Consider the following 25169-nt stretch of genomic DNA (forward strand, 5'->3'; position numbering starts at 1 on the left):
AGATATAACCAGCATGCTAGAATCCAGCATCTGAGAAAGAGCCATCAGTCAATCCAGGCAGTGATTTGCTCCTTTGTTCATCCAGACGTATTTATTAAGAGGCTACTTATGAACCTGGGCCTGGACACACAGCAATTAATGAAGACAGACAAGGTAAGTAGAAATGCATGTAAGACAGTGATTACCTCTAAGGACCTAGGTGAAGCAAGGGAGGAAGATGGGGAGTGGGGGGATGGGAGGAGCAGTAGTTCTATCTTAAATCGGGTGTCAAAAAATGACATTTTGTGTTGAGTGTGTTGGTCGTGCCCCACAGAGGGGCTCAGCTCCCTGGAGGGCAGCCACTACCTGTCTCTGAGAATTCAGGGGGGTCTCTCTGATTCTTCGTTCTTTCTCATACTCATGCCCTTCCAATTAATAACCAGATTTGGCTTCTTAATAATGGGACTTAATTGTTTTCCATGTGCACCAAAGAAGATATTCAGAGTCCTTTTTGAATATGTGAAAATAGATGTATTTATGACCATGCATCACATTCTCCACCTACCCCCGCACTCTTCACCCCCACCCACATACTCATAGGAGCCTGAGACATTGTTCAATCAAAGTTTTAAAAAACGAACAAGTGAAGTCCTTATTTATTTATTTAATTTATTTATTTTTGGCTGTGTTGGGTCCTCGTTGCCGCGCGCAGGCTTTCTCTCTAGTTGCGGCGAGAGGGGGCTGCTCTTCGTTGCGGTGCGCGGGCTTCTCATGGCGGTGGCTTCTCTTGTTGTGGAGCACAGGCTCTAGGCATGTGGGCTTCAGTAGTTGTGGCACACGGGCTCAGTAGTCGTGGCGCACGGGCTTAGTTGCTCCACAGCATGTGGGATCTTCCCCGATCAGGGCTCGAACCTGTGTCCCCTGCATTGGCAGGCAGATTCTCAACCACTGTGCCACCAGGGAAGGAAGTCCTTTTTTAAATTAGATTTTTTGAATAGCTAAAATGTTAAGATGACATAAAGCTCTCTCCCACCCTTGTCTCCATCTCCCTTTTCCCCAACTCTCTATAGGTAACCATTTTTCATTAATATCTTGCTTTTCCTTTCAGTGTTTCCTGACGTAAATACAAGCAAATTAAGTATATATAGTCTTACGTCTCTGTCCTTCCCAAAGGTATCATGCTAGGTACGGTTGTGCTCCTTGCTTTTTTCAGTTAATAGATCCGGGTGTTCACCCCACACCCAACGTAGAGACCGTCCTCATTCTCTCTACTGTATCCCATAGGGCGATAGACACTCGTTTCCCATCTTCGCTGCTACGATAGTGCCTCCGTGAATAACCTTGCCAATATATCATCTGATTCATGCACAGCAGTGTCTGTTGGGTGGATTCCCAGAAGTGGGATCTTGAGTCGAAAGGTAACTTTGCGGTCATTTGGGTAGTTCCCAGGAATTTCCCTCCACAGGGTGATGCCATTCCGTCCTCTTACCAGCTGTGAGGGTGGGGGCCTGCTTCCCATGGCCTCATCACCAACCCTGTGGGGCTCTCATGTGTTTAAGGGCTGTTGCTATTTCCCTCCCACACCCATTTGCCCATTTTCCTACTGGGTTGTTGGTTTTTCCTCCTTAGAACTTCCAGGAGCTCTTTATATATTATGGGAATTAACCCTTACTCTATGACATGAGTTACATTGTTTTCCCCCAAGTTGGTCTTTTTCCTATGGCTTTTGCTTAGAAAAAAAAAAATCCTAAGCCAAACATTATTTTTATGTAGCTGAATTTGAGTTTTTTCTTTTAATCTTTTCTGAATTTAAATTTTTTTAGAATTTATTTTTAGAAAGGCATCCGCTGTTTAAAGTTACATAGTTTCATTTCTCGCATGGAATATTTGGTCCATCAGGAGTTTATCCTGATGTGTAGTGTGTCTTTATGGCCCAACATCATTTATTTAAAAGCTCATCTTTATCACAATGATTTGATAGGCCACCTTTATCACATTGTAAATTCCTGGGTGCATTTGGGTATACTTCTGTATTTTTTTTAATATATATATATTTTTTATTTTTATTTTTTTAATTTTTTTTGATCTTTATTGGAGTATAATTACTTCACAATACTGTGTTAGTTTCTGTTGCACAAGAAAGCGAATCAGCCATATGCATACACATGTCCCCATATCCCCTCCCTCTTGAGCCTCCCTCCCATCCTCCCTATCCCACCCCTCTAGGTCATCGCAAAGCACCAAGACGATCTCCCTGTGCTACGCTGCTGCTTTTGGGTGTATTTCTGGACTTTCACTTTGTTCTGTTGCTCTGTCCATATGCGGGCCGATACCACGTTGGTTTCAATGCTGATGTTCGTAGTGTATTTTACTTTCTAGTACAGCTGGTTCCTCCTCACTGCTCTTTTTTTTTCTGGGTTTTCCAGACCTAATCTTGCTTGTTTGTTTTTTCATGTGAACTTAATTTGTTTCCACTTTTATTGAGATATCATTAACGTATAACCTTGTGTATGCTTAAGGGGTACAGCGTGTTGATTTGATACATTTATGTATTGCAAAATGATTATAACCAATAGTGTTAGCCAAGACCTCATTACCATGTGTTTTTTTGTGGTAAGAACATTCAAGATCTACTCTCTTACCAACTTTCCAATATATAACACAGTATTTTTAGCTATATCATATGAACTTTAGAATCAACTTGTGTGATTCCAGAAAAATCATCTGTTGGTACTTTAATTTGGTCATAATACATCTCTTAAAAAATTTATTCAAGTATAGTTGATATACAATGTTGTGTTAATTTCTGCTATACAGCAAAGTGATTTGGGTATACATATATATACATTCTTTTTCATATTCTTTTCCATTTTGGTTTATCACAGGATATTAAATATAGTTCCCTGTGCTATCAGATGCCTTGTTGTTTATCAATCATAAACATTTTAAAGGTCCACAATTTAAAATTAACTGTGGAAGAATGGGCATCTTTATGATGTTGAGTCTTTCTAACCAAGTACGTGATATCTTTCTGTTTAAGTTTACTTTTAAAAAATTTAATTAATTAATCAATTAATTAATTAATTTTAGTTTTGGCTGTGTTGGGTCTTTGTTGCCACACGCGGGCTTTCTCTAGTTGCAGCGAGTGAGGGCTGCTCTTCATTGCAGTGCGCGGTCTTCTCATTGCGGTGGCTTCTCTAGTTGAGGAGCACGGGCTCTAGGCGTGCGGGCTTTAGTAGTTGTGGCACGTGGGCTCAGTAGTTGTGGCTCACTGGCTGTAGAGCTCAGGCTCAGTAGTTGTGGCGCACAGGCTTAGTTGCTCCATTACATGTGGAATCTTCCCGGACCAGGGCTCGAACCCGTGTCCCCTGCATTGGCAGGCGGATTCTTGACCACTGTGACACCAAGGAAGTCCCAAGTTTCCTTTTTTTGACTTCAAAAAAGTTTTTAATTTCCTCATCTAGGTTTTGCATGTTTTTCTTGTTAAGTTTGCTCCTGAATGCATTATCTCTTTTATTTCTCTAACTCAGGGGTGGGCACACAGCAGGGCCACTGCCTGTTTTTGTATGGCCCGTGAGGTAGAAAATAGTTTTTAACTTTTAAACGGTTGGGAAAGAAATGGGAAGAAAAGTAAAATTTGTGATGCATGAAAATTATTTGAAATACAATAAAGGGCCATAAAGACACACTTAGTGTTTTTTTTTAAATTAATTAATTAATTAATTAATTTATGGCTGTGTTGGGTCTTCGTTTCTGTGCGAGGGCTTTCTCCAGTTGCGGCAAGCGGGGGCCACTCTTCATCGTGGTGCGCGGGCCTCTCACTGTCGTGGCCTCTCTTGTTGCGGAGCACAGGCTCCAGATGCGCAGGCTCAGTAGTTGTGGCTCACGGGCCTAGTTGCTCCGCGGCATGTGGGATCTTCCCAGACCAGGGCTCGAACCCGTGTCCCCTGCATTGGCAGGCGGATTCTCAACCACTGCGCCACCAGGGAAGCCCACACTTAGTGTTTTTATTCGGTGTCTGTAATAAAGTTTTATTGGCATGCACTACACCTATTCTCTGATGTACTGGCTACAGATCTTTTCTTGCTATGAGGGTAGAGTTGAGTAGTTGCTACTAAGGCCATATGGTGCACTGAGCCTAAAATATTTACTCTTTGACCCTTTACAGAAAACGTCTGCTAACCTCTGTTCTAAGGGGTTGTTGTTCTAATGTGTACTGCTGTCCTCCTGGTGTGTAATCACTCATGGCTAGCTATGTCGTACATTTAAGACAATTTAGAACCTAACCAAGGTTGAGGAAAAATTAGCAGAAAAACAGGCTTGAAGGGTTACTACCAATAATTGAAACACCTATAAGTTATCCAGTGGAGAAGTAATTTATAAAACCATTGACAAAAGATTGAAAGCTTTTTTTTTTTCTCCTCCAGGTGAAATTTGCTTTTCTCCTTTACATGGGATGGTTTCTTGTGAGAGGTGCAGTCTTCTTTGGGGAAAGGAGGGAAAGTGTCAAACTATGTCTTCACAGAAGAGAAATGACAACTCACCCCCTTGGAGCTACTGTCCCACCGTGGTTGTCATCGCCAGTTGTGGTCCCAGCGGTGGTGGAGCCATTGAGTTGGCATCAGATGCCTCGAGTCAGGGGTCACCAGCCTGGGAGGACCGGCTCCCTGTGTCCACTTGGTCGAGACTTGGCCCAGACCACTCTCCCCTTCATGAAGGCCTTTGCATTTGGATGACTGACGCCTGGCTGCTCCCGTGTCCTTCTCATTCAGAAGCTGGGACCGCAGGTCCCAGCCTGGTTTCTAATAATAGAATATTAGTCATGCTCTGGAACAGAAACAGACAGATGTGTTAGTTTGGCCCAATATGGTACATCTTCATTTACGACAGCTCATAAAAGTTTGTGCCCAGACTTAATTCCACTAGGATTTGTTCCATGGTCATGAGGATGAACGAATCTGGAAAAAAAAAAAAAAGAAAAAGTATTTTTCTGTGTTGTGTCTCCAAAAACCATAGGCTCCTTGGTGTCGTGTCTTACAGGGTCTCCCTGCCGATGAGAAGGGCAGCCCTTCCTCACACCGTTTCCAGAGTGGGTTTTGAAGAAATGCAGAAACCAAGGACGATGTGGAGAATTTCTCACTTAACTAAATGGATGCGAGGTATAGAACAGATCATTATTCTGAGATTGTCTTTGCTCCTTTTGAAGCATTAAAATCTCTCTTTTATGAAATGATGGAGGTAGCAGGGGAGATGGTGCTGTGTTAGTGTCTTTAGTTGGTAAAATAAAACAATGAAAACCCTCGGCCCCGCGGCAGACTATTGACAGATACACTCAAAGCCATGACCGTCCACTTTCCCTTTGCCCGCCTTTACTGTAAAGGCTGCAGAGGTGACTACTGGCCCTTAGGTCCCAGGAGCAGCCATGTCATACAGCTCTGGCCAGTGATGTGAAGGCAGAGTTCCACAGGGAGTGTGCTTCTTCACCAGGAGAAAGGGCTTTGTTCTTTGCCTCTGTATCCTTTGCCCTTTGCCTTTTGCCCTTTCTCTTACCTCCCCTGAGCTCCTCTTCTTACATGTAACTCAGACCCAAGTCTTCTCCTTTGAGGAGACCAGAATGAGGGTAAAAACCAACACATGATTGTTGGCTGAGCAGAAATCAGAAGTGTCCTAGTTAATAAAACCCCAGAGTTTGGGAACCACACCTTGGTGTATCAAGAGATGAATTTGCCAAGTAGCATCTCACCAGCCGTGGTTACAAACTCTTGTGATCACTAGACACCTGAAATTACATTTTGCTGATGTGATCTTCCAGTGAATGCTCGAGGTAACTGTTGTTTAAACTCCTGTCATTTTTATGGAGAGAGACTCCTTTACAGCAGGGTGTGGGCTTTTTGAGTCCCCCTCTTCCCAGCTCCTCTCCTGCACTCCCTGAAATTTGAGCTAAGCAGGCTTTGGATGTTCTGTGAAACCCGTGTCATTCAAATGCTTCCTAAAGTATTTTGAAGATGTTCTTATTTCAGCCATTGACCGGATGTTGATGTCAACAACATCTAAAAGTAGGTCTTTAAATATCTCTCTGTCTGCTGTGCTAGGAAGGTCTGAAGCAAATGGCATTTATCAAGCGGTGATAATCTTCATGAATTTATTTGAATTTGAAGCTCCTGAAATCTTTCCTGGCATCTCTTGTGGAATTTCAAAAGGGGACCTAATTCATAATCCACAGCAACACAGAGACATTTCTTTTATGGACACCCAGAGGTGTCATTTGACCTGTCCAGCCTGAGCATGTGAGATAAATGATAATTTAGCTTAGCCCTTTCAAAGCATCCGTCATGCATCAGATGATTTAGATTTACTTTTCCTGACCCTCCCAACCTGGAAATAGGTACTCTTATTATCCTAGTGTAGGAATGTTTTAAAAAGTTGGCTCAGAGGCTAACTAATCTCTCTAATGACACACAGTTAGTTAAACATCAAAAGGGGTTCTCTGATGTCAGTTTTCCCTTTGGCCTCAACCTTATGTCAGGGCAACTGATAACATGTACTTGCATGTTTAAAACCTTTTCCTATCCCACCCACCCCAATTCTTTCAAATCCATCCATCAAACCATCCCGTTTACAGTATTACTGAAGGTCAAAAGTTCCCTCTGAGGGTATTACTATCTAAGAAGTTGATGGAGTAGCAATGGCCCTTTTTGTGACAAGAGTGCCTAAGTCCCCTTTATCCCTTTCAACTTCTCCATCAGTCTTGTCTGGCGATTCTATCATGGAGGAAGTTTTCCCAAAGGCTGTAATTTACAGGAGTTTCAGATTTCTTTGGTTTATGCTTATAGCTGTTGATCTATACACTGTCACTCAACCCTGATAAAAGAACTTAGAAAGAAGCATATTTGAATAAATATGGTACTTTTGTTAAATTCTTACTAACCGGACAAAGTTCTGCAGCTTGTTATTTAGTGCTGTTGTTGTTATTATTATTAATGTTCTCTTCCAAGCCTGCTCCCCGAAGGGTGTACTAACCACTGAGAGATGCAGTTCTTGGAATGACGAATGGTTAAGGGTCCCGGTGCTTTGCACCATCCCCACCATCTCTAAATTTTCCGTCCATTTTACACGGAGCAAAGCACGGCCTCAGGGTGCCCTCTTGTGGTCATGCTTTTAGTTGCAAGACGGTGATGGAGTTTTTCTTAAAAATTAAAATAAAGAAAAAAGAGAAGGAAAAAAAGTCGTGCATATGTTTTTAGTCAGCAATAAGTTTCGAGATGTGACAGTCCTGTCAAAACAAAACAATTCAACAAACTTCAAAGTAACCACAACAGAAGATATGCAGACACATATGGAGGCTTGGCGACAGAGCCTTGCCGTTAAATGTGCCAAAAGCATTTTGAAGGACAAACCATAGGATCTGAAAGGGGATCGGGGTAAAACACACTCAGGTGTGTGAGAATTAGGACAGGGACCCAAAAGAACACTCGCTGAGAAACAGAGGCAGAGCGTTAGTGTTAAGGCAGAACAGAACTCCCATTTCCAATTTTCTGGTGCTAGAAGCCAAGCTTTCTGCCCATTTCTTAAGAACACAGGTTCTCTGGTTCCTTTATTTATTCATCTGTCCATGTGAGAACAAGACAGTGTCCTTGTGTTCTTTGAGCTTACATTCATGGGAGGGGGGAGACAAAATAAACACATAAGGAAACAAATAAACAAGATAATTTCAGAAAGTGTGAAGTCCTTTGGAGGAAATAAAACCACATGATGAGATGGAGATAGAAATTGACAGCGATGAAAAGAAATGGGAGAGAGAGAGGGAGAGAAAAGGTCTCAGTGAAAGAAGGGGTGCATTTCTGGGTACGTTCTGAAGGTGGACCTGACAAGGTTTGTTGGCAGATGGGCTATGGACGGTGAGAAGAAGTGAGCCAGCGTGATGTCGAGATTTTTGACTTGAGCAACTTCCATCCACTGAGATGGGGAGAGTCCAGACAGGGCCACCTGGGGAGTCAGGTCCTGAAGACGCTGAGTTTGCCTGGAGCTGCTGAGCAGAGCATGGGATACAGTGATGACCTGGGCTGCTCCCCCCGCCCTCTGGCTCAGCTGTGCACACTGAGTGGCAAAATCAAAACTTCACGGAGCTAAATCCTTCTGTCCAAGGAGAGACTTGAGAAGGCCCGGTCTCCAGGGCAGGCGGAGGTGACAGACAGTAGCCCATTAAAGAGCTTCATGGAAAACATCACACGGGTTTAGACCGAGTCCCTTCAGGGGACTGAGCTTTGAGCCTGAAGACCTTGGAGCCAGAGGCCAATTGGCAGGAGGGGCTGAGGGAGGTCTCCAGGGTCAGTGGGCAGTGCGGGAGTGGGGGGAGGTGATGGGGGAGCGGGGGAGGGACACAGGGGGAGTTCAGACCTCACCTCGGCCGTTTCAGAACAAGGCTCCTGCTCTCTGCTCTGCCTTCTCCAAAGGGCCACACACCTGCTGCGGGGATTGCTGTGTAGCTGACACAGAGTCCGCTCTGCGGACCCTCTCCAAGGACACACAGGGGGAAAGAGCACCTCCTTCTGGAAGCCATGTTCACTGGCACCTACTGGGCGCCAGGCCCTGTGCTGGGCCCTGGGGAGGCGAGGTGTTCATGGCAGGTTCTATTGGTTTCCAAGAGAGGCTTAACATTTCAGTCTGTTGTATCGAGTTGGATTTTTAATTGCACTGAATTGGATTAATTAAAGATCTACTATGCGCCCACCGCTGTGCATGGTCCTGAGGGAAAATGGGGTGCAAAGCCAGAGTGCTGCCCTCAGGGAGCCCACGTTCTCAAGATGAAGAGCACCACAGTGGAGTCTGCTGTGCCATTTAGCAGCTGTGTGCACTTGGGCAAGTTTCTCACGTCTCCAAGCCTCAGTTTCCCAGTCTCTAAGATGGGTAGAGAAACTGGACCTACTGTTGAAAGGATTAAGTGACAAGAGGCATGAAAACAGCAGCTGGCAAGGCACCTGCTACACAGTAAGCCTCACTACATGTTATTGTCAGTGAATCATCAGTTAAATGGGAATAATAATAGTTCCTACCTCCCAGGGGTGATCTGATGCTGAAGTGCTTTAGTCTCGGTAAAGGGCTAAACCCAGCATTGCACAGGCAGGCTAAGTATTAGGGACCTGGGGGCAGCAGCAACGTGAGGCCTTAGTTCTGCCCGAGCCCAACCAAATCAGCTCTCCACTCAAGGTCTCTGTTTCCCAGTCTGCGAAATGGGCACAGTCGTAATTTTGCCTCTTGGTCCTGTTGTGAGGATTAAAAGAGGCAACATTGGAACAGCCTGGCCTGCCCCAAGCTCTGGTGACCTTTATCATTCCAGTCTCGACATATGTTTTGCTGTTCATTTATTTGAAAGCACTCAGTCTGATAAACTGACAGCCTCAGAGAACACAATGATTACGGAGAGAAAGTTGCTTTAAGGGATTCCTGGGGAGGCTGCTGGCTTCTGCGTTGGGGTTCCCACCCTTGAGTTCCTGCTGTAACCCTGCCACTAACCTGCCGGGTGACTCCCTCCCTTGGTCTTGGGTTCCCAGTGGTAACGATACAGGGGTGGGACGAGGGCAGCGGTTTTTACCTCGGTGTGGGTTTCAGAGTCACCTGGAGAGCCCACGCCCCACCCTGGGGGTTCTGAGGCGCCAGTGGGGGGACCCTGGGGGCCTGAGTTTTAAATAAGGGTCCAGGGGATTCCGATGCCCACAACAGCCAGAGAGGCTCTGGACCAGGGCGTCCCCAGGGTCCCTTCCACCTGCCCTCTCCAGCAGCGGAGGCAACTCTTGGCAATGAGCCTCACACGGGCTCCGGAAGGGGCTGGGTCACGGGACCTCTCTGTGCTTGGCGTGTCGCTGCCACTTGGGGACGGGGAGGGTTACTGTCTGTGCTCCTCAGCGGCTGGTGAGGCTGAGGGGGATGGGAAGGAGAAAGGCGGGCGCACTTGGCCTCTCTGGGATCTGAATCCATCACTTCCACCTGAAGAGCAGGAATAATAACCCCGCCGCTGGGGCTGGAGTGGAGGGAACGAGGCAGAGAGCGGAACGAGCAAGCTCCCTCAGGCCCACGCAGTTAAGTTAGACATTAATAAATCAAACAACAACAGCAAAAATGCCCTCCCACGTTTGGAAATGTAAAACTAGTTCTAAGTAACTTAACGGTCAGTGAAGAAATAATGATGAAAATTTCAGTGCTTAGCACGTAGCTTAAGTGCTGGGCCTGACCCAGAGCAGATCTGTTTAGAAACTGGATGGGGGTCTGCTTTTGGAGGCTGTTAAAGGGGCCTCCAGCCAGTCCCATACCAGCCGAGTTCTACCCCCCTGAGGCTTGGGGATGCAGGCAAACAGGGCTGCCAGGTAACACACAGGACGGCCAGTTCAAGTTGAATTTCAGAGACACGATAACTTTTTAGTATAAGTGTGTCCCGTGCACTATTTGGGAGATACTTATGCTTAAAAAATGTCATTGTGTCTCTGAAATTCAAATTGAACTGGGCATCCTGTACATGTGTGTATGCACGTGTGTACACGTTTATGTGCACTTTTAGCTTGGTCACCCTAGCAGGGCACTGCAAGGGTGGGAGAGAAGGGCCTGAGCTCCGTCCGCCCAAGGCAGCTCCCAGCGTCCTCGGAGCAGGGGCTGATCCTCCCAGGCCTTCCCTCCCCCTGCTTCCACTCAGCCTCGCCCTGCTTCACGGCCCTCAGGAGGTACACCTGGGCCGCAGAGGGATCTCGCCTTCCCAGGAGTCTGAGGGACAGCCTGCCCCACGTGTTCCACGCCGGGATCTGGCGCCGCCCACCCAGCTCCTGCTCAGGCCCCCGGATCTGCGTCTCCTCTTTGCGGCTCCCACCCGGTGCTGACCCTGGAGCCCGGCCAGTGGGGACAGTTCAGGACTTTGCTTCCTTGTGGTGGAGCAGGAAAGACTCCAGATCTGGAACTGGATTCACTTGGCCTGAAGCCACACCTTTTATTTTGGAAAACCAGCAAAAGAAAACACAGCTGGGACTCTTCAAACAAACAAAAACCCATCCAGTGGACCTCAGGTAAATTGCCTCACTTTTCTGACTTTGGCCTCCTTGTCTGTGAAATGGGGATAACTGCACAATCTCACGGATTTGTTATGAGGTCAAGCGAGGGGCCCATGCCTGGGCCCAAGAAATGGTATGTTGTTGGTTTTATTTAGTGCTGACTTGGACGGTCTTAAGGGGCTCTCTGGGGGTGGGTCTTGAAGCTGCACTTACATTGGACTTCACATAAACTGGAAAATGTCATTTTTAAAGATGGGCGGTGCGCTGAGATGCTCATGAAGATTTTGAGAGCCCCAAATTTCCTTTTGTCTCTGCCACTGATAGGATTTAAACACTCCTGAGCCTGAGTTTCCTCCTGTAAAATGACCCAGGAGTTAAATTAGAATGTCCCTAAGCTTTTGGTGCTATCCTGACTCAGAGCAGGAACGTGCTGTGGCTGATGCCATCAGGACTGCTGTTGCCATGGCCACGTCTGCTGGGGTGGCGCGGGAGCCCTGCAGTCCTTCTGGAGACAGACAGCCAGGGGGGTGGGCGGAGTCTGGTGAAAGCTCCCTTTGCTTTAAAGCCTTCTCTCTGGGTGCATGTGGGTCCATAGGAGAGAAGCATTGGGAACTGTTTGATCAGAGAAGTCACCCGCAAAGAGTTCTAGAGAGTTCCAGAGGGGGCTGATGGCTACAAATCGGATCGTCTTTTCAGGTCTTTTTCTGTTTAACTACTGGGGCTTCGAAGTTTTCCTTAAACATTTGAACAAGCTCTCTATATAGCAGCGTCACTTACCTTTCTACCGTATTCCATGAAAAATCCTACCTTTCTGTTTTTTTTCTTTTATATTCTAGTGTTATTTTTCAGCCCATAAGGTTTTACATTATGTACAGGTAAATCCAGCAGTTCCCAAATCTGGCTATGCCTGAGACTTACCTGGGGGAATTTGTTTCCAAAAAATGCAGATGCCTGGGCTCTGCCCTCAGCTTCAGATGGTAACAGGCCTGGGACTCTGTATTTCAGGAAGCTGAAGGCAGGGGTCTAATTCTGATGGGGAACCACGCCTGGGAACCCTGGGTCCAATCTCACTTTTCTTTTTGTCTTTTCTTCCTTTGCTTAAAGGGGAGTAACTTACCCTAAGATCACAGAGCAGCTGTTCTCAATGTGGGGCTGTGTGGTCCCTGGATGAAAAGCATCAGCATCACCTGGGAGCTTGTTAGATATGCAGATGCGCAGGTCTCGCTGCAGCCCTGTGGAATCAGAAGCTCTGGGGTGGGGCTCAGAGCCCGTGTTGTAACAAGCCCTCCAGGTGGTGCTGGTGCCCCTGAAGTTTGGAAACCATGGCAATGGACTGAATATTTGGTTCTTTAAATTGACTTGTTTAATTCTCCTGGAGTCTAATTTTTTAAAATTTATTTTAAATTTTAAAAATTATTTTTATTTTTATTTTTTGGGCCATGCTGCGCAGCTTGCGGGATCTTAGTTCCCCGACCAGGGATTGAACCCGTGCCCTCGGCCGTGAAAGCACGGAGTCCTAACCACCGGACCTCCAGGGAAGTCCCTGGAGTTTAATTTGTGTGCACTTCTCAACGAGTCATTTCCCCCAGTTGTTAGGAATTTATCCCCAAATGATTGATTAAATGATTCTTCCCATTCCCGAGCTTTGGAAAGCATTTATTGAGCCCCCATTGCATGCCGGGCTGGCCTAGGTAGAGGGGTTCAAATGCTCAGAGTCATATGGGGGTAAATGAGACCCCTATATGAGTGCTAAAATAGGCCAAAGAAGACCGGCAGCAGCTCCATGGGGGAAATAAAGGCAGGATAGAGAGGGCGCCTGATGATGGGGAGACAGGGAAAGGCTTCGCAGAGGAGCGTTTGGGATTCACCTGACATGGGAAAAATGTCCATGGAAGGACTGGATTATCTTCTTAACGAGTGACATCTGGAGTAGAAAGAAAATGCTTCCCGCACTCCCCCCATTCCCCGCCCCCTTGAAGTCCCGGTTCAGTTATGTGCATCCTACTCTTGTTCATGCAAATACATTACAAACATAGATGCCACTTCTGGGGTGTCCTGCCCATGGCTCCACAGCTTTCCTCCCTCAGCAATATACACGGCCACCCCTGCAGGTCAGTGGACAGAGTTTACACTCATTTCTTCTCATAGCGCAGAGTTCTCCATAGTGTGGAATACCTGCTTGATTTAACTGTTCTCACATTGATAGCTTTTAGCCTGCTGTCTAGTTTTTGGCCACTTGAGATGAGCAAGGGGGAATTTCGGTAGGTAGGGGTGATGGGGAGCTGGAAGGAGTTTAGCTCTTGTTCAGAACAGGGTAAGAAAATTGGGCATTTTTCAACTTTACCAACAGAAAACACTTATCAAGAAAGAGGGGGGCTTCACTGGTGGTGCAGTGGTTAAGAATCCGCCTGCCAATGCAGGGGACACGGGTTCGAGCCCTGGTCTGGAAAGATCCCACATGCCGCGGAGCGACTAAGCCAGTGCGCCACAACTACTGAGCCTGCATGCCTAGAGCCCGTGCTCCGCAACGAGAAAAGCCCGCGCAGCAATGAAGACCCAACACAGCCAAAAATAATAAATAAATAAAATAAATAAAAAAAAAAAAAAAGAAAGGGGGGATAATACTGATTTCTGGTTGGGAAATATCTACACATTAAAAAAGTTGTTGAGAGGAGTGAACTGGGTGTGGTTTTTCCAGCAGCGCTGGCACCCCTCAGCACTTCATCCCCAGATTCAGATGATCTGGGATCTGCCTTCGAGTGGATGGTCCAGGCGACCAGCATACAGCTGCCTTCTGTCTCCGGCTTGGCAGGACCCAGCTCCAGCTTTCTGCCCCAAGCCTCGATTTCCTTTCATTCCCCGCCCGGGTGGATTTCCAGGGAAATCACCTCCACGTATTTTCATAAATTTACACCAGTCATCAAAGGGGATTGCGTAAGAAACGTTGGCAGCCCGAGGAGGCTCTGGGCGCTTCAGATCCGGTCTTCTTAGCAACAGGAAGCCCTTTCTTGCTCAACATAAACAAAGTCGAGCACTTCCCCTACCTCCCCTTCCCCTCAAGGTTCAAGTTTGCTTTGAAATTCACAGCAGAACATTTGATTCGAGGTGTGGCCTCATTCTGGCATCAGCCTTAATTCCCATTACCTTACGACGAGTCTGTACCCACTACCCTCCCCCCTCTCACATATAATTTAATAAAAGTCACATGTGAGAGGGGATTATCATTCAGTTAGCTGGAGTAAAAGGCCGTCTCTGTGTCCCCAAGGCCAATTCCCATTGCTTTCGGGGAGCAGGCGCTGGGGCATGGGGGTGGTGTGGGTACTGGTGTTGCAGTTTGAATAATGACCACCAGAGGGAGCACTATGCTTTGAAAACCACCCGATTGTTCCTTTCCATCCTGGAAAAAGGGAGGCCTATTTGCTACCAACCCTGTGTAACAGAGGAGTTGTCATCTCCCTTCCACACGTGGAGCAGCTAATGAGATAAGGCGAGAGGTTTCTTTTTTTTTTTTAATTAATTAATTTATTTATTTATGGCTGTGTTGGGTCTTCGTTTCTGTGCGAGGGCTTTCTCTAGTTGCAGCAAGTGGGGGCCACTCTTCATTGCGGTGCGCGGGCCTCTCACTGTCGCGGCCTCTCTTGTTGCGGAGCACAGGCTCCAGACGCGCAGGCTCAGCAATTGTGGCTCACGGGCCCAGTTGCTCCGCGGCATGTGGGATCTTCCCAGACCAGGGCTCGAACCCGTGTCCCCTGCATTGGCAGGCGGATTCTCAACCACTGCGCCACCAGGGAAGCCAGGCGAGATGTTTCTTGCTGGGAATTTGAGAATTCAAGGAGAGACACGTCCAACAATGCAAATATTAAGCTCTGTAAATAATTCATACCACTGGGCAGCTCGTGGGTGTGGACCTGGTTGGCTGTAGTCAAGTGGCATTTACAGCTCTAAGTGAACGTGGATAGAAGTTTGTTTTCTGCCTTAATGAGTAAGTCAGAACCTGCCTCGGAGGCCCTGTTTTTAAAAACTGATCTTTGTAAACAAGTGACAAGTGACAAGTTGTAAACAAGTGACAATTAATAATACTTTGGTCCCCAGACCTGTTTGATAATTATCTTCAACTGTCTGTAGCAGCTCTAAAGAGACCTGTGCGGTGCTTGTTCCGGGTAAAATTATAGATTTGGAAGCCCAGGGAAGAACTGAAGGTAGCAACACAGCCTGATGTACCTGGGTTTGCTCTAGGAAGACTTCCGTTCTCCACGTACCCTGCCTTGAGCGCTAGCTGTGTCTGGCACTGGGCTTCATGGGCGACATCTCACTTAACCTTCACAGCACTCTAGCAAGGTGGGAGCTTTCGTCATACCCAGGAAAAAAGATAAGGAACTGGCTTAGCATAGTTAACTATTTACCTCAGGTCTTATGTTTGCGGAGCTGGGATTTGAACCCAGGGCTGTGTGACTTTGCTCATTCATTCCTTCATCAGACATGTACCGTGTGCCTTTTGTTCTAGGCAGTGTGCTGAGTGATGATGGGGATGCAAAGAAGGAATAAGGAAGATGAGATTTCTTTCCCTGTAGAGTTTACATTCTAGTAGGCAGTGGCAGACTCTAAACAAGTAAAATAAAAAACAAGATGCTTTTGATGGGTGCTCTGGAGAAAAGAAAGAAGACCATTTGATAGACAGTCATGGGAGTGGTGCAGGGAAGAAGGACCATTTTAAGTAGGATGTTTGGTGGAGGCTTCATGGAGAGGGGACAGTAGAGTGAAATCTGAGTGGTGAGAAGTTTCCATCCCGGGGCAGATACAAGGAGGAGCATTCCAGAGGGAGGCCCAGCCACTGCAGAGCCCTTGGAATGGGGGGACAGGCTCAGTGGGCTGGGGTAAGAGCCAGGAGGCTGGAGCACATGAGCGGGGGTGACAGAGACGGGGGACAAGGCGGGCAGGCTGGGCTGTGGATGCTGTGTGTCACCACTGCACTGAGACGCCCCTGAAATTCTCCCCCTTAGAATCCAGCTTCTGGACATATGTGCCGCTGTCAGATGTAAGATGAGCCTGTGGCTGGATTCCAGCTCATGTCACCATTTTTTTTTTTTTTTTTTGGTTTAACATTTAATTCATCCTTATTGCATCCCCGACCCCCCCCGACCCTTCCCCCCCACGATTCCCAAAGGAAGAGCCAGCTGCCAGTTTCCTCTTTATTCTAATCTCTCTCTGGGTCCCACCATCTGCTTCTCATCAGGGTAGAAACTGCCATCTTCTCCTCTGCCAAAATCAGCCCTACATCTTTTTTAACCTAACTGGCACTCAGACACCAAACCTTCAGATCAAGGGCAAGCCAGGCCTTTGGGATGACCAAAGACGTGAGGAAAAGAGAATTCAGCCACGTTGAGTTGGAAGGAAAAATCCGGGCTGATGCATGTGCCAGGATGGTCACTGTGGTTTGTCTACAAAAGGAGGAAAATGGGAACAACTTAGCTGGCTGCCAGCGGGCGCTGTCTATCAACGACATTTTGGTCTCTTAACAAAATGGTGTACCAAGCCATCATTAAAATAATGCCATAGAGCCATATTCACTGACCTAAAATGATGACCACCACATAGTGTGAAGAGGAAAAAGCAGACTAGAAAAGACACTTGTCTGGTTCTGCGTTTGAACAGGTTAGAAGTCTGTGCTTGTGAATAGAGGTGCCTAGAAAAAATTTCTCAAGGATCCACAGCAAAATATTAACATATTAACAAAATATGAACACGTCATGTCTGGATGGTGGGATTCGGGTGATCTTATTTGTGCCTTCTCTTGTTTAAAATGCTTCAGTGGTGCTCACTTTTCTTAGGCTGAAGCTTTCCGGTCCTCACAGGACCTGCTCACAAAGCCTTGTGTTGTCTGACTGCATCATGGGCCGTCTCTCCTTTCTGCCAACGAGTTTTGTCCCTTCCTGTCTCAGGACCTTTGCACAGACTCTTTGCTTTGCGGGAATCTTCTTTCCTGATAGCCCACCCCACCCACTTGCTCCCTTTCCTTCCTTTACCAGCTTATCTTCACTTTCTTAGAGATCCTGCCCTGCACTGACTGCCCCCGGCCAGGCTGCCTCCGTCCCTCCTCCGCCCCCAGTGAAGTGCCTGTCATCCTTTGCTCCTGCCAGGATATCGATTCCAGGAAGGCGGGCGAGTTTTCAGTCTCAGTCCTGTCTGCTGTGTGTCCCTCACAGCAGCTGCTCAGAGCTTTGCTGAATGAACCACAAAAAAACCCTTCTGCCTTTGTAAATACATTTCTGTAACTAGCATTTATCCTTCATTTGGGAAAAAAAATAATGACAAATAAAAATATTTTTTCTGACAGTTCATAATCATTGCAGGAGTGTAAAATAATTCAGAGAATGTTAAATTACCTCTATTATATCATTCCGTGGATCTGAACACTAAAATGATTCTCATTTGTGGGAAAAAAGGAAAGAAGGGAAGGTAAGACCTTTCCATATTCTCTTTCTTTCTTGAAAAGTGTGGTGTGGTGGAATGTGGTCTCTGGAATCAGGCTGCCTAAAATCAATACCTGTCCAGCACCAGTCTTGACCAGCTGTGTGACTTTGAGCAAGTGGCTATACCTCTCTGAGTCTCAGTTCAGATGTATTAAAGGGAGAAAGTAGAAATGCCTGCCTAGGGTTGTTGTGAAAAGTAAATAAGATAATGGATGTAAAGTGCTCAGTAAGGGAATTCACCAGTGAGTATTCACCCAGACACCCACCGATCTCTTCTTGGCTAACCCGGAGCCCCAAGTTGGCCATTTGGTAGCTCCAGAAATATAGGGACACGGTCTGTTTTGCTACTTGCCATAATCCCAGTCCTAGGATGGAACCTAAGACATACTATTAAGAGTTCAATAAATATTTCTTGAATAAGAAGAAGTTCATGAGCCTCATGAGATGCTTGTCAGCATTACTCAGTTTTCTTAGGCTGAGAAGTGGTAAAAATCACTACTGTTTCTTTTTCTCTGCTTATTTTAGACGCAGCCGTCCTCAGAGGTCAAAAACTGTGAAAATAGAAAGTGAACTTTGGGGCTTGAGGTCTGAGAAGCAGTAGCCCTCAGTGATGAGAGAGGGTGAACTGCCCCAGGCTGCTTGCCTGAGATGATGTTCCCTGTGGCCCCTTGAGATGGAGCCTCATTTGACAGGTGTTTGGTGTTGCTAAGGCCTATTCTTCTGGTGCCCAAGGCCAAGGGATGGCCCTTTGCTGCCATGTCGCGACCAGATCTTTGGGAGTTCATCCAGTCACATTGGCTGTGGGCAAACCTCCAAGATGTACCTTGTCTCACCCTCTTTGGCCTAATGACTTAGATTCAAAATCTTCATTGAAAGTTTTCCTCCTTACTTCCCTCTCTTTTGCTTCTCTCTGTGCATCTAGAGATCATTCCAAAGGGAATCTATACAGAGAGGGATCTTTTATGAAAAACAGGAGGAACGGCACACAGGTGAAGGGCTCCAACCAGAATTACAAATACACACTCACCAGCCAGTATCCCATTTGTCTCTTAAAGTGACAGTTGGTTCTAAGCTTTTTCCTGTTCTTCCAGAAAAGCTCACAGACCTTTGCTTTGCTTTCTAGGCAAAGGTAAGATCATATCTCTTAAATTTCCTAAACTGTGTCTAGGGGAACTAGGGTCCTGCAACATGTTGTATTAAATCAGTTAAGTAATTAAAAAATGTGTGTGTGCTTACACGTTGAACATTTATTGAATCTGTACTAGGTGACATAAAGCACTGTTGTATTTGCTTTATCTCCATTAACTCAGCTGATCCCCGTAACACCTCTGTGAACTTGGTCAGCTTTCATCAGTGAAGAAACTGAAACACAGAGAGGGTGAGTAACTTTCCTGAGGTCACACAGCCGGGGGCCGAGTCAGGATGTGGGGCCAGACACTGGTTCCAGAAATTGCACTAAAGCACTATGCTCTGCCACCTCTTAAATAGGTCTGGGGTTTGTGACAGCCTGGGTTACACAGCAGGATTTTGTGCTGTAAGACTTCTCAGAGCCTTTAATATGCTGATGTGTGTTGTGAGTCTCCAAAAGGTCAGAGGAGGGAGCACCTTTCCTCAAATTCACTTGACCACATACCCTTTGTCAGACATTCCTATTAACACCTTCAGGAACTGATGTTCCATGAAAACACTGGGCAGGGAACCCTATGAGTTAGGTTGGGGCATTTTGGCTGTTTCATTAGGAATTCATTTTTAGAATGAACTATTGCTTTCAAGCGGTTTGTCCCTGGAATTGAACTAAAACTGTAACCCTACTATAAAGATGAACATAATTTTGATTCTCTACCTAATTCCTTCTGTTTAGTAAATTCACCAAGTTTGCTTTCCTGGTCCTGAAAAAGGGACAGGTCTGGAACTCATTGGCGCCTGGGACTATTTACGAGCATTAGTGCTGTTCCCACCCTTGAATCGCCTCCTGTTTCATCTTGAGGAAACATTTGTGATTTGGTCTCAGCTGGTCTGGTGAGCACACGGCCCAGCCCACCTGAGCCTCCTGACAGTCAGATGAAGGTGGACGTGCCAGACCTGCCAAGGCCACCCCCTGCCAGGGCAACGATGCCCAGCTCTGGCTTGTGCTTGGGGAGAGTCCACACACCTTGAAAGTAGGACACGCTGAATCCCACCTGGCTGCCAACGGGTGTGCGTGATGACTTAAACCCACACAAACCCACACCCACGCCAGCCTTGAAGTCCTAATTTCAAGAAATCCAGCAAATAGTTGATTTTCACGAGAAGTGTTTGGGTGGGCATTGGCTGAGTGCTGCTGAGAATCAGACGTGTTTCGATTTCTGGGCACAAGGCAGTGGTCCTCAGTCTCTAGTACGTCTGAATCCCTTGGAAGGCTTGTGAAAACCCAGATTGCTGGGCCCGGCCCCAGAGCTGCTGATTCAGGAGGGCTGCGGTGGGGCCTCAGAATATGCATCTTTAAGACGCTCACAGGTACTGCTGCTATGGCCGGTCCAGGGACCACACTTGGCCAGAGCCACTGTTTTATTTTATTTTAATTTAATTTTTCTTTTTATTTCAGTCTCTAGTTTAAACTCCCAGCTCTGCCATTAAAAATAATATTGAGGAGAAACTCACCTGTCATAAAATTAACATTCTTTTTTTAAAGAGGGGGAATATTTCTTTCCTTTTTTTTTTTTTTTTTAATATATATTTATTTGGCTGCGCCGGGTCTTAGTTGCGGCACGCGGGATATAATTCTTGGCCAGGGATTGAACCTGTGCTCCCTGCATTGAGAATGTGGAGTCTTAACTGCTGGACCACCAAGGAAGTCCCTAAAGTCAACATTTTTTTTTTTAAATTTTTGAATTCTGTTTTATTTATTTTTTATACAGCAGGTTCCTATTAGTTATCTATTTTATACATGTTAGTATATATATGTCAATCCCAATCTCCCAGTTCATCCCACCACCACCATCCCCCCCAGGCACTTTCCCCCATTGGAGTCCATACGTTTGTTCTCTAATCTGTGTCTCTATTTCTGCCTTGCAAACCAGTTCATCTGTATCATTTTCCTAGGTTCCACATATATGTGTTAATTTACGATATTTGTTTTTCTCTTTCTGACTTACTTCACTCTGTATGACAGTCTCTAGATCCATCCACGTCTCTACAAATGACCCAATTTTGTTCCTTTTTATGGCTGAGTAATATTCCGTTGTATATATGTACCACATCTTCTTTATCCATTTGTCTATCTATGGGCATTTAGGTTGCTTCCATGCCTGGCTATTGTAAATAGTGCTGCAGTGAACATTGGGGTGTATGTGTCTTTTTGAATTATGGTTTCTCTGGGTATATGCCCAGTAGTGGGATTGCTGGGTCATAATGGTAATTCTATTTTTAGTCTTTTAAGGAACCTCCATACTGTTCTCCATAGTGGCTGTATCAATTTACATTCCCACCAACAGTGCAAGAGGGTTCCCTTTTCTCCACATCCTCTCCAGCATTTATTGTTTGTAGATTTTCTGATGATGCCCATTCTAACTGGTGTGAGGTGATACCTCATTGTAGTTTTTTGTTTTTGTTTTTTTTTAAGGTCATTCTAGCTTTTATTTTTTATTTTTTAACATCTTTGTTTTTAAAATTAACATCTTTATTGGAGTATAATTGCTTTACAATGGTGTGTTAGTTTCTGCTTTATAACAAAGTGAATCAGTTATACATATACATATGTTCCCATATCTCTTCCCTCTTGCATCTCCCTCCCTCCCACCCTCCCTATCCCACCCCTCTAGGTGGTCACAAAGCACCGAGCTGATCTCTCTGTGCTATGCAGCTGCTTCCCACTAGCTATCTATTTTACGTTTGGTAGTGTATATATGTCCATGCCACTCTCTCACTTTGTCACAGCTTACCCTTCCCGCTCCCCATATCCTCAAGTCCATTCTCTAGTAAGTCTGTGTCTTTATTCCCATCTTACCACTAGGTTCTTCATGACCTTTTTTTTTTTTTTTTCCCCTTAGATTCCATATATAGGTGTTAGCATACTGTATTTGTTTTTCTCTTTCTGACTTACTTCACTCTGTATGACAGACTCTAACTCCATCCACCTCACTACAAATAACTCAATTTCGTTTCTTTTTATGGCTGAGTAATATTCCATTGTATATATGTGCCACATCTTCTTTATCCATTCATCCGCTGATGGACACTTAGGTTGCTTCCATTTCCTGGCTATTGTAAATAGAGCAGCAATGAACATTTTGGTACATGACTCTTTTTGAATTATGGTTTTCTCAGGGTATATGCCCAGTAGTGGGATTGCTGGGTCATATGGTAGTTCTATTTTTAGTTTTTTAAGGAACCTCCATACTGTTCTCCATAGCGGCTATATCAATTTACATTCCCACCAACAGTGCAAGAGGGTTCCCTTTTCTCCACACCTTCTCCAGCATTTATTGTTTCTAGATTTTTTCATGATGGCCATTCTGACTGGTGTGAGATGATATCTCATTGTAGTTTTGATTTGCATTTCTCTAATAATTAGTGATGTTGAGCAGCTTTTCATGTGCTTCTTGGCCATCTGTACGTCTTCTTTGGAGAAATGTCTATTTAGGTCTTCTGCCCATTTTTGGATTGGGTTGTTTGTTTTTTTAATATTGAGCTGCATGAGCTGTTTATATATTTTGGAGATTAATCCTTTGTCCATTGATTTGTTTGCAAATATTTTCTCCCATTCTGAGGGTTGTCTTTTCATCTTGTTTGTAGTTTCCTTTGCTTTGCAAAAGCTTTTAAGTTTCATTAGGTCCCATTAGTTTATTTTTGTTTTTATTTCCATTACTCTAGGAGATGGATCAAAAAAGATCTTGCTGTGATTTATGTCAAAGAGTGTTCTTCCTATGTTTTCCTCTAAGAGTTTTATGGTGTCCGGTCTTACATTTAGGTCTCTAATCCATTTTGAGTTTATTTTTGTGTATGGTGTTAGGGAGTGTTCTAATTTCATTCTTTTACATGTAGCTGTCCAGTTTTCCCAGCACCAATTATTGAAGAGACTGTCTTTTCTCCATTGTATATCCTTGCCTCCTTTGTCATAGATTAGTTGACCATAGGTGCGTGGGTTTATCTCTGGGCTTTCTATCTTGTTCCATTGATCTATATTTCTGTTTTTGTGCCAGTACCATATTGTCTTGATTACTGTAGCTTTGTAGTATAGTCTGAAGTCAGGGAGTCTGATTCCTCCAGCTCCATTTTTTCCCTCAAGACTGCTTTGGCTATTTGGGGTCTTTTGTGTCTCTATACAAATTTTAAGATTTCTTGTTCAAGTTCTGTAAAAAATGCCACTGGTAATTTGATAGGGATTGCATTGAATCTGTAGATTGCTTTGGGTGGTATAGTCATTTTCACAATATCAATTATTCCAATCCAAGAACGTGGTATATCTCTCCATCTGTGTAATCTTTGATTTTTTTCATCTGTGTCTTATAGTTTTCTGAGTACAGGTCTTTTACCTCCTTAGGTAGGTTTATTCCTAGGTATTTTATTCTTTTTGTTGCAATGGTGAATGGGATTGTTTCCTTAATTTCTCTTTCTGATATTTTGTTGTTAGTGTATAGGAATGCAAGAGATTTCTTGCATTAATTTTGTATCCTGCAACTTTACCAAATTCATTGATTAGCTCTAGTTGTTTTCTTGTGGCATCTTTAGGATTCTCCATGTATAGTATCATGTCATCTGCAAACAGTGACAGTTTTACTTCTTTTCCAATTTGTATTCCTTTTATTTCTTTTTCGTCTCTGATTGCCGTGGTAGGGCTTCCTACCAACTATGTTGAATAATAGTGGCTAGAGTGGACATCCTTGTTTTGTTCCTGATCTTAAAGGAAATGCTTTCAGTTTTTCGCCACTGAGAATGATGTTTGCTGTGGGTTTGTTGTATATGGCCTTTATCATGTTGAGGTAGGTTCCCTCTATGCCCACTTTCTGGAGAGTTTTAATCATAAATGGTGTTGAATTTTGTCACAGTCTTTTTCTGCATCTATTGAGATGATCATATGGTTTTTATCCTTCAATTTGTTAATATGGTGTATCACATTGATTGATTTGCGTATATTGAAGAATGCTTGCATCCCTGGGATAAAGCCTACTTGATCATGGTGTATGATCCTTTTAATGTGTTGCTGGATTCTGTTTGATAGTATTTTGTTGAGGATTTTTGCATCTATATTCATCAGTGATATTGGTCTGTAATTTTCTTTTTTTGTAGTATCTTTGTCTGGTTTTGGTATCAGGGTGATGGTGGCCTCATAGGATGAGTTTGGGAGTGTTCCTTCCTCTGCAATTTTTTGGAAGAGTTTGAGAAGGATGGGTGTTAGCTCTTCTCTAAATGTTTGATAGAATTCACTTGTGAAGCCATCTGGTCCTGGACTTTTGTTTGTTGGAAGATTTTTAATCACAGTTTCAATTTCATTACTTGTGATTGGTCTGTTCATATTTTCTATTTCTTCCTGGTTCAGTCTTGGAAGCTTATACCTTTCTAAGAATTTGTCCATTTCTTCCAGGTTGTCCGTTTTATTGGCATAGACTTGCTTGTAGTTGTCTCTTATGATGCTTTGTATTTCTGTGGTGTCCACTGTAAGTTCTCCTTTTTCATTTCTAATTTTGTTGATTTGAGTCCTCTCCCTCTTTTTCTTGATGAGTCTGGCTAAAGGTTTATCAATTTTGTTTATCTTCTCAAAGAACCAGCTTTTAGTTTTATTGATCTTTGCTATTGTTTTCTTTGTTTCTGTTTCATTTATTTCTGCTCTGATCTTTATGATTTCTTTCCTTCTACTAACTTTGGGTTTTGTTTGTTCTTCTTTCTCTAGTTCCTTTAGGTGTAAGGTTAGATGGTTTATTTGAGATTTTTCTTGTTTCTTGAGGTAGGCTTGTTTTGCTATAAACTTCCCTCTTAGAACTGCTTTTGCTGCATCCCACAGGTTTTGGATCGTTGTGTTTTCATTGTAATTTGTCTCTAGGTATTTTTTGATTTCCTCTTTGATATCTTCAGTGATCTCTTGGTTATTTGGTAACTTATTGTTTAGCCTCCATGTGTTTGTGTTTTTTACTTTTTTCCCCCGTGATTGATTTCTAATCTCATAGCGTTGTGGTCGGAGAAGATGCTTGATATGATTCCAATTTTCTTAAATTTATCGAGGCTTGATTTGTGACCCAAGATATGATCTATCCTGGAGAATGTTCCGTGTGCACTTGAGAAGAAAGTGTAATCTGCTGTTTTTGGATGGAATGTCCTATAAATATCAATTAAATCTATCTGGTCTATTGTGTCATTTAAAGCTTGTGTTTCCTTATTAATTTTCTGTCTGGATGATCTGTCCATTGGCGTAAGTGAGGTGTTAATGTCCCCCACTATTGTGTTACTGTCAATTTCCTCTTTTATAGCTCTTAGCAGTTGCTTTATGTATTGAGGTGCTCCTATGTTGGGTGCATATAGATTTATAATTGTTATATTTTCTTCTTGGATTGATCCCTTGATCATTATGTAGTGTCCTTCCTTGTCTCTTGTAACAATCTTTATTTTAAAGTCTATTTTATCCGATATGAGTATTGCTACTCCAGCTTTCTTTTGATTTCCATTTGCATGGAATATCTTCTCCCATCCCCTCACTTTCAGTCTGTATGTGTCC

This window comes from Eubalaena glacialis, chromosome 7 (assembly GCF_028564815.1).
Source record: "Eubalaena glacialis isolate mEubGla1 chromosome 7, mEubGla1.1.hap2.+ XY, whole genome shotgun sequence".
NCBI lineage: Eukaryota > Metazoa > Chordata > Mammalia > Artiodactyla > Balaenidae > Eubalaena > Eubalaena glacialis.